The sequence below is a fragment of the Anser brachyrhynchus genome (genome assembly GCF_964034855.1).
Source record: "Anser brachyrhynchus genome assembly, chromosome: 1".
NCBI classification, from domain to species: Eukaryota; Metazoa; Chordata; class Aves; order Anseriformes; family Anatidae; genus Anser; species Anser brachyrhynchus.
Window position 1 is genome coordinate 188454520 of NC_137694.1, and position 15985 is coordinate 188470504.

A 15985-nucleotide genomic window follows, 5' to 3' on the forward strand; every position below is an offset into this window, starting at 1 on the left:
AGACCCCACAGCCTCTCTGGGCAGCCTGTGCCAGGGCTCCGTCACCCGCCCAGCACAGAAGTGCTGCCTGGTGCTCAGAGGGAGCCTCCTGGGTGCCCGGCTGTGCCCATGGCCTCCTGTCCTGGCACTGGGCACCGCTGAGCAGAGCCTGGCTCCGTCCTCTCTGCACCCTCCCTTCAGGGATTTATTTTTATGAATGCATTTTAATCCTGGCTTTCATACAAACTGGAATGTACGTATTATTATAGCTACCTTTTTTATAGAAAGTTCTTAAACTCTGTAGTTTCTGTTTTCCTTTTTGAAATTAATCCTTAATATTCGCTTATCCTTCAGTTGCAGCTCATCAGTTGCAGATCCGATGACACTGGATCACTTCCTTACAATAACCCATCCAAGAAGGACAAAAATCTACCCAGATAAAAAACCTAAAATATATTAGCATTAACAGACACACACAGAGGAGGGGGAAAAAAAAAAACACAACACACACACACACAAAAAAGAAAAAACAAACCAAAAAACACATACAAATGGATTATGCTCTATAAATGGCAATAGCTAAGAGAATATTACATATAGGAGTATTAGATAATAGATAACGCAATAAAAACTAATCTTAATTATGTTATTAAAGGGACTTTATTGTAACAAAGGAATCAGCTTTAAAGTAATAACAAATAGACCCAGCTGCTTACACCATGACTATGAGCATACAAGCAAGGTCTGGCAGCTCAGGAAGTTTCCACCTATTTCTGACAGTACAAGAACTGCTCAGGCACATTCGAGGTTCCTCTCTCCTGATTCCCTCAAGTTAGAAGGTTAACACAGTCAAGTGTTGAGAGCAGCAAATATTTCTGGTAAATCCTGTTGACAACTGCATCCATCACTAATCCACCTGTCTGCGCACAGCCAGACATTCCTCCTGCTTTAGCAGGAAAAGCTGGAGTTGTCCGCACCTCACGCAGATTCTCAGCTCAAGAGCAAGCTGTCCGAAGTCTTTAAGACAAAAAACTCAGTTTAATATGGAAACAGCTGAGGTGTGGACATGTTTACTTTTATGAACTCTACTGCAGGGACCAACAACCTGCTTCAGACAAATGGAGTAGAAAGCTTAGGGGTCACAGGGAAGGCATTAACTGAGAACCAAAGTTGCTGTAAAGGGAAAAAACAGTAACAAAAAAAAAAAACATCCACACACCACAGTTTAGTAACCTCAAGGCTTGAAGTCTAAGAATCACCAAACGAGGTAAGAGGAAGCAGGATTTACTTGGACAGTGAAGGATTAATCAGAAGCCTGAATAGGTATCAGGACAAACTAGACGGGGAAGTCATGAGAGAGAGAGACCCAAGCAGAAAGATCTACTGCAGAGGAGAAAATAATCATAATAAAAATAAAAAATAAATAAATAAAAAACATCCCATAGAACTCAAACTTTTCCACGGCCTCCTGTGGAGCCATCACTTGTTACACTGCTCTTCTACCAGTAACAAATATTTGCAAGAATCCACTGAAAAGCACTTGTATCTCCTTCCACTTAACGCTGGTTAACAGAGTATAACTCATTACTGCTAATAGCATTTCATTAATTTAATTAGTAGTAGCTACATGTAGCTAAAGGTTACAACCTAATGACTCATAAGAGCACATCCATACAATAGATTTGTTTACCGAGTTTGCTTCGAAAGGAACAACAAGAGCCAGATGATAGAACAGTACATCTGCAAAATCAGTTATTAGGAGTTAAGAAACTTCACAATCAAGTACTAAAGGGAAAACATACAGGGGGGTGATTTACCTGACCCCTTGCTACCTTTTCCACCATAGGACTTCTTTCCCAGCCACAGCAAAGAAGTTGCTCAACTTTTCTCCTTGCTATTTAATGAGTGTCCCATGTTAAACCACACTCAGAAGAGACTCAGTTTGCTATACAAGACCAACCAATGTAATGGGTGCCATAAAAGTTACCTTATTTTCACAACACTTTAATGAAATAGGTATTATTCCCATTTTATGGATGACTAACCTGAGTAACTGGCTGAAGCTGAAGAGCTGTCTCCCATTTTTGCCTGCAGAGTTAAGTTTAGGGCACCACTTTCCAAGTGTGCCATGTTATCCAGCACTGTGTCTGGAAGTGGAGCACCTGCTCAACCATGCAGAAGTCGTCAGGGTCCGGAGCCCTCCTCCCAGGAAATCAAAATAGTACTAACAAGCACTACTGGGAAGTTTGCTTTAAACAGACTGAGCTGGCGTCACAAGAAACTGACAGAAGGAAAGAAATCCAGTACTCCAATCTGACACTCAGTCACCCAAACCATCACGGTTTCCCTTCCCACAGTCCCCTGTCAATTCACTTCATGTTTCCCAGCTTTTGGAAAATATGTCAGGCAACTCTCATATGCTGCTCAAATTCCTAAACATAGAAAGTTGAAAAAAAGACACGTATAAATCAGAACTAAGCACATGTTACATAGCCTTTTTGAGGACGAAGATGAATTAAAACTGTTTCCTACTTTTAAAAGAAATTGCAGTTTGTTATAATGTTTCTGTATGTAATATAAAAGACAAAGGGAGCAATGACCCATTAAGAAATAGAAAGTTACTCATAGATAAAGGTGCTTACATAGGACACTGTGTAAACAACCTGATGGAGAGTTCCCTACAAGCAACATTTGTAACTCGGGGAAGACCTTCGAAAGGTTTTGAGTTCTCAACACACACACACTTAAAATGAGCACACTTTCAGAAAACTGTATATGCATGAAAGCCTCCATTCTTAATTCCCTCAATTACCGATCTGCCTCGGAGAACTACCAACTGCATCATCTAAGCCGAGCAAAAAGAAGGGAAATGCATCTCTTACTTGGTATCTCTCCAAAAAACTCCCTCACAAGTCCTCTGAAAGGTGGGGGGAATTTTTCTTTCTTTCTTCCATTTCCAAAATCCAGGAAAGCAAAACGTTATGGCCTTATTCTAAGGCTTTATTCTTAGCCATTATATACCATGAATTAGGTGTCCACGACTTGTCCCACAGACCTTTGAAAAGCGACGGGTGGCACGTGGAGAGTCCAGGCATCGTCCTACACACAGGCTACACAAACTGATGCTGCACAAGCTGTAGTCTCTTCCACGCACTTGGTTTCTGTGTGCAGGAAGTCATAATGAGCTACACATGATGCCTCGTACTGAGCTGTCAAACAAAACAAGTACCCAAGACAGCATCACACCTAACAGTGAACCACCCTGTGCCTCCGTACGTTTTCTCCCCGAGAACTTTCAAACTTTAAGTAGTTAGATGCAGAAAAAAATTTTTTTTCTAATAAAAAAAAATATAAAATAATCTTCTGCCCACTTTTCCTTTTTTTTTTTGTGTGTGTTAAGACAGAAACCTAACATAGGCACTGCCAAAGAAGATTTCCCAGAAATCTGATTGCCTTCACTGAAACTCTACATCGAAGTAACAAAGCAGTGCTAACAGAAGCAAACAGCCAAGCTCAGGATGGCTCAAAGATTACACACACATGAAGTTTCGATGTACTTTTTTTTTTTTTTAAAGTCTTCCTTGAGAGTAATATGTTTGCACTCAGCATGGATAACAGCTTTTTTTTCCCCCCCAATAAACAAAGTATTTTTCCCCTCACAAGACTTCCAGAATCCTTACTCTTGATGTTGAATCGAACTACAATGCGGATACACTGGGGATGCCTCGGAGAGAAGCAGAGGCTGCTTTGAAAGAAGCTGTGGACAACTAATGGGTAAATTTACACAAAAGCTGGAAAACCTCACTCAATGGTCACTAAGTGATTAACAATTACGCTTTAGCTAAATCTAGTCCTGTTTAAAAGAGCCATGAAACGCAGTTTAGGTGACTATACAATGGAAGCTATTAAGGCGATAACCTTTTTTAACTAACTTTGTGTCTTTTTTATCCCTTAAGAAGTAATGGAAGCGAAGCATCTAATTTCAGCAGAAGTAGCATCCACCAGGATGCCTAATTAAGTCAGAGAAAAAGTACGCGACGTTTGGATTGTCTGGAATCGATCTCCAAAGAACTGGGTATAAATTAGAAAACCCCAGATGGGGTCCTGATCCCTGGTTACGGTACTACCCTATAAACGGGGACAGACACAAGATGATTAGTACAAACACGTCCATCTGTTCCCAATGAGGTATGGCTCAGGTTTTTTTTTCCCCTCTCTTTTTTAAAAGATTATCTTGTGAAGCATATTGATACCAAAGTTGTCATCAGCTGAAATAACAAGAGCTGACGATCAGGCAGTATAGAACAAGGAGCGTGCTGTACAATGTTTCCCAATGCTTGGGAGAGAATGTGAAAGAGTAAATTTCACTGATGGGGACAAAGTAACGGAGGTCTTAATCCTCAAAATCCACTTTTTTAGAAGGACTACACACATCCTCACACTTTAGGAAAGGCTGGGAAGCAGTATATGCAAAGATAGACAGTAATAATTTATAAAAAGAGTGGAGGAGATAACTTTGTTTTTAAGAATCAAAGTGTTAGAATATTAGTTGCACTTCACTGAATTGGTTCTAGTTAGATGTGTCATAGTAATTATTTGCTTTAATAGGATTTTATTTTTATTCTGGAATCCAAAAATGTGTTCCCGATTTTAAAATAAACTACTAACCTGCTATACTGAAGTGTATTTTCATTTATATACTACACCTCTGACATACTCCACCTAAGTACAAAAAAAAAATTAAGTTTTCCACAAAACTACATTCAACTGAAGATCATACCAATGGAAGTCTTAACTCTTAGATGTTCAAACTCTGAGGGTGTTGTGTTTTTTTTTTAAAGCATATATTTTGTAATTCTTTTAAAGCCTGCGCATAATTCCTCCATCAATGGTGTTCAAATAGTCCAGGAGGATACTTGGATACTTCAAATCTGGGTACATCAACACAACACTTCCCCAACAAGGGCAGTTACACTAACACACCCTTTAAAAAAAAAAGGGGGGGGGGGGGGGGGGGGGGTTCCTCAGTTTTCCCTTACCAGCAAGTTCCAAAACTGAGAACCTCCAATATTCTCTCTGTCTCTACAACAATTATTTCAGGTTGCAATATTGGCATTTTATGCTATGAGTGAAACCACCACTGTTTGAGAAACTTGTTAAAAGTATGATGCACTATCCTACCACTTGTCAGTAGTGGACACCACTACTACTGTTTGGTTCTTGCCTGAAGGAAAGAAGAAGAAGAAAAGACTATCAAGAAAGAGGAAAGTATGAATTTGGGCTAAGTAGCATTAAAAGTAAAGAACATTAGAATGCAACTGGAAGGGAAAAATACTTCTATTTGTATCATATTCTCCCCCATTTCTTACTTTGCACGATTTTACTGCTCAGTTCCACATTTTCTTACTTATTGCTCCCACAAAAATTCTTCATGTTCAACAAGTCGCCTGGGTCACCTCTTCCAAAGTCGGGGTAATGAAAATGCATTTAGTGCAAAAACCTTTAAATGAAGACCCCTTGCTGAAAGAATCCTACACATGAACACCCATACAACCTTTTACCGTTCTGTATGCATACGAACGGTGTGACTGAAAAAATGAGAGGATAGAAAAGTATAACCTGAGACCTGCTAGAGAGCAACGTATCCCAAAAGAAAAAGCATCTCTTTTCGTCTGCAGGAGGTAATGCAGCCTCCTGCTCTAGAGCCAGAAATGGATAATGCGCAACATCATGTCCATATTTCTTTACAATACTTTTCCAAATGCTAGCACTGACTGTTGTATTTTTTAAAATATATTTTTAGTTACAGCTTAATAATGATTTAGCTGACTTGCTCGATTTAAGTCTATAAGTAAGCTTGCTAGATACAGTCTAAAACCCATATTTATACGGTGCATGAGAAAACAATTCAGCAGCATACAGATGTTATAGACACATTATTTTCCACTTTAATTCAACTTACTTGTTTCATCAAGAACTATACAGTTCATCCAAGTTGTACACTAAGCAGTAAAGAAACGCAAGAAAGTCACAGGCAATTATAACTGTATAAGAACTTTAAAAAAATCACCCCCTGCCTCACAGTAACACAGTACAGCCTTGCTTCAAGCACAGACGCAAGATGTCACACAAGAACTAAACTACTTTGGCCAGTGGTGCTCACTTTCCAGTGTGGACGATGCACATGATGCACAGACCTCTGCTGAACTGTCTTTACCTGACTGAGTATCGCTCCCTGCTTTCTTTTCGGGTACGCTCAGCATAACGTAAATCCAGCTGTTTCGCGTCTTTTCGCACGAGTGCATGCAGTATCTAGAGCGTATCATTCAAGAGGTAGCAAACAAAACTGCATCAACTGAACCCCAAACTGTTCCAATAGTTCGAAAGGGGAAAACCCGAAGGAATGCATGCCACCTTACCTCCTTCCTAAAAGGTGATTTGACACCCGTTTTCAGCTCTGAAGCCACTCACATTTTAAGCACTCCCTTCTATTCCCTTCCCAGCAAGGAGAAATCAATTTCAGCCAAAGCACCTTCCCACCGAGCACAAAACAAAGAGCAACACGAAAATACTTCGGCAGTTGCGTTAAATCAGAAAGCAACGCCTAACGAAATAATCGCCGTCCTCAGCAAGCAGTCGTGCAGGAAGCGAACCCAAAAGTCGGGACAAGGCAAAACCCCAGCTCTGGAGGAGCCGGTCTGCTGCAGTTTAATTTTCCAGGATTGTTCACCATCATTAATTGTTGATTTGTTTGGAAGCACAGATAGTGATTTATTTGCAGCGGGATGAAGTTACAGACCTAGATTCCTGACCAGAGGCTCTCAACGTAAACAATGCATACCCTATAAATTAACCATTCTCCATCTGGCAATTCGGATGTAAAATTCATAGTTTTTCACCTAACAGGCAGCGCCACCCCCCCCCCTTCCCTTTCCCTCCCGACCGCTTTCTAACAGAGCCTGATGCAAAAAGGGGGAGGGAAAAGGAGGAAAAAAAAAAAAAAAAAGCCAGCATGAAAGAAACGGGCTGGCAGCAAGTGAGGACCCACCGAGCCGAGGTCCTGCCGGCCTCCACCTCCCTCCCCGGGGCTGAGGATCGGCTCGGAGGCAGGGAAATAAGGGGGGGGTCCCCTCTGCCAAACCCGGGGTGCAGCCCGGGAGGGGACAAGGCCGGCTGCGAGCGAGGGGCAGGGAGGGGACAGCCTCCAGCCTCCCCCCCCCAGCCTCCAGGAGCCACCGGGGCTGAGCGGGAGGAAAAAAAAAAAAAAAAGAGGAGGGAGAGCAGGAACGGGGTGACCCCCCCAAACCCCAAAGCCGGGGCACAGCGCACCACCACCGCCCCCCCTTCCAAAAATACCAAGGTCACCCCCCCCCCTCGCTGTGGGGCAAATTTAATTTAATTTGCGACGGCGGCCACGGGGAAGGGGGGAGGGGAGCAGCCCCGCGGAGGGGCGAGGGGGATGGGAAGGGGGGAGCCCTCGTCGCCTCCTTCTTCCTTCCCCCCCCCGCTCCTCCTCCTCCTCCTCTTCCTCCTCAAGCGCTCGGTCCGAGCCGGCGCCCCCCCAGCCCCCGGGGAAGGGAAAATGGAGCGGGGGGGGGGGGGGAGCGAGAAGCGGTGGCCGCCGTGCCCGGCTCCTTACCCCGCCGCAGCCGCCTCTCGTCGCCGGTCCCAGGCGGGTCCGCTCCGCTCGGCTCCGCGCCGCCGCTCGGGGCTGGGAGAGGAGCCGCCGCCGCCGCCGCAGCCAATCGCCTCTAACCCCCTCCCCTTCCGCAGCTCGCCCCGGTCCCCCTGTCGGCTTCAAAATGGCGCCAACTCCTCGCCGCCTGCTCCAATGGCACCGCCGGGGGAGGCGAGCGGGGACAGAGCGGGGCAGCAGCGACCCCTGCCGGCCCGCAGCCGCCGCCGCAGCGCCCCGAAAAGGCGGCCCGGAGAGCCCCCGGCACCCCGCCCGGACTCTCCCGGCCGCCTCGATGCCGGGTGTGGGGAGCGGGAGGGGAGCCGCGACCCCTTCCCCTTCTCCGGGGGTCTCCTCACGCGGCCGCCGCTTTCCAGGCGGGGGAGCCCGCGACCAACCGGCCCTGCCTCCCCCGAAAGGCGGCCGGCAGTTGCACGCCGCTGAGTGAATCCTGGCTACGAGCGAAAAGCTAATTTATTTATTTATTTATTTATTTATTTAGGGAAGACGCCCCGAGATTTCCACGCTAGCCGAGCCTTTACTTCAGCAACCCGGCACCTACAGAAAGCGGAGACCGTGAGGAGGAGATAAAGCGGCCCAAACGGAGCTCTGCGATCTGTTGACAGATGAGCTACGGGCGACCACTCTGTACCACGTAAATTAGTGAAACACATATTCCCCCCCACGCTCCCCAAGCAACACAAACTATAAAAGGATTAGCGTAAAACCGTAAGCAATAAAGTTGCTGAACTGTGGAGAAAGACCAAAAAAATAAAGTAGCAGAATCGCTCATCAAGCCCTTTGGTCTTGCTTCAATGAGTGTGAGAGTTTCAGGGGCACCCTTACAGGAAAATGTGAACAGAAAAGTGATGCAATTTCTTCTCACTGCTACAGATAAAATGCTGCCTCTGTGAACGGCACACGAGGAGAAAATAAAAGTGCATGAAGTGTAAAGATTTAAGAAACTGACTGTCCGCACTCAGCAGATCTGGTGAAACACACTCAGGGCTTTGTCCATGGTGGCATACAAATGTTTAAAGAGCATATCAGCCAAGATGTTTCAGCTAATATTTAAATCTTTAAATAAGTTCTCTCAAGTTTTCTGAACTGGAAAGCTCCTTGTAACCAGCTTGCCTTCTTTTCATTGAAGTTTTAATCGAAGTTAAACATCGGCATCACCTAATGAAGGATACAGAAGCCCTACCAGGATAAGTTGCCTTTACTATTACAGAAAAATCAGTTTTCAGGCCCCAAACCTCCCCTTGGTTATATTTCTGGGTGAATTACATTACATTCCTGAAAACAGCAGCACTACCACACAGGCATCACGGAGAGAAACGGTGTGCCTGACAACTTTGTTTTACCTATTATTTTGGGGAAGGATCCTGTGCTTACAGTCTAGGATGTATTATTTTTTTCATGCAAGTTGAACAAGTGCCCCACAATCCCCACTGCTGTCATGTCTGTAGGCTTATCTAGATGTAAAAAAAAAAAAAAAAAAAAATATCATATTTTTTTTTTCTGCAGAGCACTTGCACGTGTGTGTGGTGGTGGTAGAAAAGCAGCAGAAAAGTTCAATATTCATCCAACTATTGAAATTGCAAAACTTTGTGTTTAACTGTGGAAGTAACTGCTGTGTTGCCATACTTTGCAAATATTTTGCTCCCCTTTATTGACGGAGGTCTCACTTAGGGCTGCCAGCTGCAGTCGGGATGCCTGGGGCTACGAATGCTCTGAGCAGTAAAATGAGGTGCTGCTGCCTAAGGAGGCCTCTCCCCCGTTACGGTCCGGCCTTCATTTCCAGGCAGAAATTTAAAATTTAGATTAAAACCTCAGAAACCTGCCTTTTGGAGGTTACGCCTCTCCTCCCCCGTTTCCCATCCCCTCACTTTTCAGAGTGCCCCAGCCGGGGTCCCCAGCGCACCGTGCCCCGCGTTGTGGCCTCAGGGGCCGAGCGCCCGGCGCCCTTCGGCAGTACCGTGCCGAGCCCTCAGGGGGGAGCCCGCCCGGCGCCGCTTCGCCGCCGCCCCGGGGCCGCTTGCGAGCCTTCCCCCCGCCGTCCCTCTGTGCCCCGGGGCCGATTCGCCCCGAGGGCGGTGAAAGCTGCCCGGCCTCGGCCCCGGCCCGGTGGTGGTGGTGGTAGTGGCGAAGGCGGGCGGCCGCGCTGTGAGGAGGCGCCGCCATGCCGAGGTTCGGCGGCTCGGGCGGCAGGAGGCAGCGTGGGGCTGCCGCTCGCTCCTCAAACGCTGAGGAAATCCCGTCGGCAGCCCTTCTGCCGCGGGTGTCTTCGGAAAGTGCTTTTGGGAAGTGTTAAGGACCAATATGCCACCTAAAGTAGAGAAAAACACGGTCCCCTTTGTTGCAGTCCTAAAAGAAAGCTGCTATTTGTGAGCACTGGGTTTGTTCCTGAGGGCGGACTCAGCCTCTCCCCCAAGAAATCATAGAATCATAGAATTATAGAATCATTAAAGTTGGAAAAGACCTTCAAGATCATCTGGTCCAACCATCACCCTACTGCCAATGTCACCCACTAAACCGTGTCCCTAAGCACCAGGTTTCGCTTTCATTGAACACCCCCAGATGTCGCACCTCTCAGGGATGACTGTAAGCAGGCTCATTTCCACTAGCTTTGCCACCACCTAAAAGTGCAGACAAAAGTAAGGATGCCCAGTATTTGGTAACCAGCAGTCGCACCAGGACCCACAACGTGGTTTTCCCAGAGTGAGACCCATACCTTGCATTTCTACTTGCAATTGACCCTTGCACTGGGTCAAGAATTGTATCTGCATTCACCTCAAGCAGGGCCTTCCTCAGTTGTAAAATTTGATCGTATTTATCTGTCCTGTCTTCTCACAATCAGAATCCAAACCCCTTTGGTCTTCCCTTGTAAAACAGCTAATCCATCCCCTTGGATTATTTTAGTCATCTCTCTAAATACATTCTTTAATTCAGTTGTGTCTGCAGACCAGAACTACACACTGTACTCACTTCAGATAGGAATAAGTTCAAGTTTCTGACAGAGTTACATACTACTTTCTGCCTTGCTCTCAGTACTCTCCCTGATGGTGTCTGCTTTCTTGTTTGTTGTTGTTGTTGTTGTTGTTGTTGTTGTTTTCCTTGTAGTTGTTTTTTAGTGGTTTGCTTCCCACTGCTGCACTTTGAGCCAAAGATTTCAGAAAGCTGTCAACAGTAAGTTTAGACTTCCAGGGTTCACAGATAGTCCTATGCTTTACTTTACAGTAATCTACTTTAAAGCCTATTTGCAATCTTTTTACCCATTCAGTTTTGTGAGGCCTTCTGGAGTTCCTCCCACTAGCACAACATTGACTACCCAACAGAGTTTAACACCATCCAAACACCACTCAGCATGCATTCATTCCCTTTTCCTGGGTCACTGATGAAGATATTGAGTAAAACAACATCTTAAAACAGCGTCAATAAACCCAAACATTTCTGGAGGACAGCATTGCTAACTCTTCTCTCCCCTGAGAAGTAACCATCAAATTCTACTTGTTTCCATCCTTTAACCAGACTTTCAACTTAGGACACTTGCTGTAATTTTGTCTAATAGCTTTCAGTGAGAAGCCTTCACAAATGCTTTTTGAAAAATCTAAGTACATCCTAAGTACATTGCCTTTGTACATGTGCTTCCTGACTCACAAATCTGCTGGAAATCTGCAATCTCTCCAGTCTTGCCAGTATCTCTTCCCACAGAAACTATGCTGGCTCTTTCCCAACATGTTACATTTATCCACGTGCTCAGTGATCTTACTCCTTTTTGGTGTTGGCCTTTCAGTGTGAATTGGAGTAGAAACAACAACTGCCAATGTAACATCACCACCAGAAGATCGACTAAACATTTTTACTGAGTCGCCTCCCTCATTACAGTAACCCTGAGGCATTTTCATGTATGAATCTGTCGGTATTTTTTGTCCTTAAGTCCCTCTATTGTTTTCACTCATGAACTTGAACCAGAGAAGTACATGAAGACATTCCAACTTTTAGGATATTTCAGAACAGAATAGGTGAACATCCTTACTTTACCAGCCATGCCTTTATTTAAATACGAGCTCTAAGATACATGTCACAGGACTGAACAGTCAGGGAGCTTGGGAAGAAAGCTGACAGGTGAGCTGACATAGACTTTCAAACCACCCCAGCATCCCGCATTGGGATGAAGGAAGGTTGGAAAGAACTGGGTCCTACAACGACTGCATGCTGTAGACCTCAGCAATCCCTACTGATTCACCACAGTGAAAAATGCCTGACAGAATTGTATGGCCCCAGGCAGAACAAGGGAAGGAAAAGATTGGAGGGAGCAAAATCCCTTCCTTCCTTCCCTCTTTCTTTCCTTCTTTCTTTCTCTCTCTCCTTCTCTCTTTCTCTTTCTTTCTCTCCTTCCTTCATTCCTTCCTTCTTTTTTTCTTCTCTTTTCTTCTTTTTTTTTTCTTTTTTTTTTTTTTTTCCAGAAGCAGCAAATATTTTAGCTTAGCCACATCATATTGCTCTGTCGGGGCTGGCAATTTCAGTCAGCTCACAGGAGGCTAAGCTAACACAAGGAAGAAGGGAAGGATCTACACAGCAGAGATCAAGAACTCCTCCTTTTGAGAGCAGTAAGTTGTTACTTGCTTTACCAACTTCCCTACCCATAGATCAACAATATGTGGCTTCTGAGTAACCTAACTGTTGATCAAATCCCTCCCTACAGTCATCACCAGAGTCTGACAAAGGGCCAGCACAAATAACAAAGATCTGAATGGAAGTCAATTGATGTGGTTTTGATTTGTGTCTAAACTACAAGTTACATTTCTAACACTGAAGGGGGCTTTTTTCTTTTTTTTTTTTCTTCCTTTCTCACCATGCTTATTTCAACTGCCTTTCTTAGTGTAACAGATGTGTGAAAAGAATACTTTTGTTTCTGGCATGGGCATAGCCACCTTCCCCTTGTGTTTCCTTCTCTTATAACTATGACTCTTGAACAATTGCATCAAACAATCTTTTACAAGAAAAACAGTTCAAATGAAATACATGTAATTTCTCCACTAAGTCCTTCTGATAGGGTTTTTTTCATGTAGGATGGAGAATTAATGCCTATATACAGCTTCTACTTGCAGGTGTAGTGATTTGTTTCAGAGACAGAAAAAAATAGCTCATTTATTGGTTTGGTTTTTGAAATAAATGACTGATATTATTATGAACATGAGTTACTTTGCAACTAATTTTAGTATCTCATATGTCTCAAATAATTTGCAAGGAAGCCACATGGAAACAGTGACTTAAGATGAGTGGAATTTTAGACTCTTACTGTCTCTGTGAGTTCAGTTTCCAACGCTGTCTCCTTGTAAACAAAAATCGAAAAGCTGACTAAGAATGTGGTGATCAAAAGGTATTGTCTTTAATAAAAGCGCAGTACTGATTCTAAAGTTTAATGAGTAGCCCTTTAATATTAATGCTGACTAGTCTGACTGCCAAAAATATCTATCTTTGTCTTGTCGTTGTCTTCCAGTAAAAAGACAAGAGTCAGTAATTTGTATGTGATAGCTCATGAAAAGAAAATATATTAGAGGTGATACTATGCTAGTTTTCAGGGTGAGGATGGCAGGAAGCCATTCACTCCATCTACTTATCTGCTCTCTTCATGTAATAGCAGTTAACAGGAACAGTGGGACACTATTAATATTAAATGACCTACTAAAGTAAATCTTTCTATTAAAACAAAAACTATTAACCCTTCCCCAAACATGTCATCTCAAGTCAGCTGCAGACCTGTCTTTATCTCTGACCTCTCTTCTTCAGATCAGATCCTGAAGAGGTCAGTGAGAGAGGTCACCCTAAAGAGTGCCTTTGGAGACATGTCTGGAAAGAGAGCAATAAAATGTTTCATGTTACAGTACACACAAGTGGAAAACATCCTTTAGATTGTTAATGTTCCCAACAGAATCTGTCTCTTTACCGCAGCCAGAAATTGACTGTGCTTTATTTTGCTACCAACCAGTGCATCTTTTATGCTTTAGGTAAACAAATCTAACCACCTCGCTCTCTGACAGGAACAAGATAGAGAGCATTAATACACAAAACTTTAGGGCTTCTAATGCCAGTTTGGTGGTTTGGTGTTCTTGTTTTTCTCCCCTCCAGTGTGGCTTAACAGCTGTTTTGTTGCTAAATGCCATGGAATCTTCTTGCTGACCGCTCCAGGTATCTGCACAGCGTACACCTACAGCTAACATAACCCCTGGCAGCTGGGATCTAAAAAAACATAGCAGTGAGGAAGAGAAATATTATTTTTTTAATGCCTTGCTGACAGGTATGACAGTGGTATTCTGGGATTCTGTACCAGCAGTCTTTCTTTTCCTGGTGAGTAGCTCAGTTTGTCAGTGAATTCAATTAGTTTCTCTTCCGAGTTACTTTTAATTGATCTCAGTGCTTTCCATACTTAATTGAGATGTAGGATGGGAGGTGGGAGAGGAGAGGCTGTTACCTAAATATTCTTAAGCAATGCTGTTAGTACGACAAGATGGGAAAAATATTCAAGAGGAAAGTGTTTTTACTGAAAGTTATACATGAAAGGTGAGAATCTCAGTTGTTAAACTTCAAGTATTCAAATAAAAGTAATTTTAAGTAACAACTGAGTAGTTAAAATGAACATGTATTCCACAGAACAGGGGAAGTGTCAACATCATTATTAATAGGTACATTGCACTCCATTTCTATAGTATTTCATGTTTTCCTCCCATGAGTAATTCATATATTATGCATTAAATACTCAGATATATTCTGCTGTATAAAATGCCGAGTATTTTTCAGTTGTTCTGTTTGATGCTCATTTTTTTCTGCTCACACATTTTCTTTCACCATTCCATTGTCTGCTCTCTATTTAAAGCTACCTCTTTTAATATCCCACTGAATTTAAGTCTACCAAAGGCATTACACTCAGTCTCCTCCAATTTTTATTTAAATTCGAGCTGCTATTTAGATATTCTCGCAGACTATACAGTGCCCAGACCTTCATTTTGAGTGCATCTTCCCAGAAACTCCCCTTGCTCTACTTTGAAACATATGAATTGTTTGGAATTATGTTTTCTTGGTCTGCTTTCCTCAAATATTTCACAATCTATAAGTTCAGCTTTGCCAGAGGCCAGCAGTTGTTATATTTTCTAAAGCACTCTACTTTAAAATAAAGGTTAAATATTACAGTCATTTTAGTTCTGTTTTGCTATTGTGCTTAAGACCTAACTCACAGAACCTTTACTGTCAAGAATAATATATTTATCATGCAGACCAGCTTTAAAAAGCACAAAAACACATTCAAAGGTTTAAAAAACCTCCAGAATAAACTAATGAAAAGTTCCTCTTATTCTCTCACCGCAATTTTTATCTCCACTAGGGCTCATCCTATCCTAGAAGGGAACCAAATAACAATATTTAAATGAAAAACTAGTTATAGTGAGGAGAAATATTAGTCCATCCATGGCTTAAATATCACTTATTAGAATATATAACATACATCCAAAAATACTATATTCCATAAACAGCAGGTAAACATATAGGGCTTTATCAGAACTGTAAAACAGAATTGCCATGTTAACACTCAAGTAGAAATTTTAAAATAATAATAATTAAAAAAAAACAAAACACTTTATCTGTGGAAATTAGTAAAACAGAAATGGTTCCTGGATTTTTATTCAAACTTTGAACTGGTATTTACATATCAGTATATCTCTGCCATATAAATGTTTCAGAAAACTGGCAAGCAATATTCCTAGTTGGTTGAGTAAGCCAGTTCCCTTAATGTTCACCAGTCTCTCTCAAGATATAGAACAATTTAAATTCAAGGAATTATGTAAGACTATTTCCTAAATCATCTTGAAGCTTTACCTTTTCTAAAAAGATGTAGTGAAGTACAGAGTGGCAAAATAAACTAAGACACGAGGTCCTTCAGAAAGAGACATGATTAAATATAATCTGAAACTACTCCTCTTGAACTCAAATGCAGGTCTTATTAAGATACGCTTAGAAGAACAGTGTTATGAGAAGAAGCAAGAAGACTCTGCTAAGTCTGATAAGATCATAGCAAAGGATCTAAATGACTGAGTTATCATTCTGTATTAACCCTTAACTGTAAAAACTAATCTCAAGTAGTGCCTTCTGGGTATTTCTCTCGATTTTTTCCCTGTTACTACAAGTGGAGTCTGATTGTTCTATCTATCTTACAATTGCCTACCTTTTTCTATTAAAAGGCAAAATACAGACATTTATTGTTTTGCCCACATTTATTTTTGGGGGGGCTAATATTTTTCATGCCAGCTACTTTTCTTATGCTGAATTATTTGG

The 15985-nt window shown here is 42.8% G+C and overlaps 1 protein-coding gene across 4 annotated transcripts in view; it reads right to left on the reverse strand.

Annotated features, from left to right (window-relative positions):
* Positions 1 to 7781, reverse strand: part of PDS5B (PDS5 cohesin associated factor B) — a 113395-nt gene extending 105614 nt beyond the window's left edge. For all 4 annotated transcript variants that reach the window (XM_080577417.1, XM_080577414.1, XM_080577416.1 and 1 more), the window contains exon 1: positions 7619 to 7781. The gene's annotated coding sequence lies outside the window, so the exon portion shown is untranslated. The remainder of the gene's footprint in view (positions 1 to 7618) is intronic.
* Positions 7782 to 15985: the final 8204 nt, after the last annotated feature.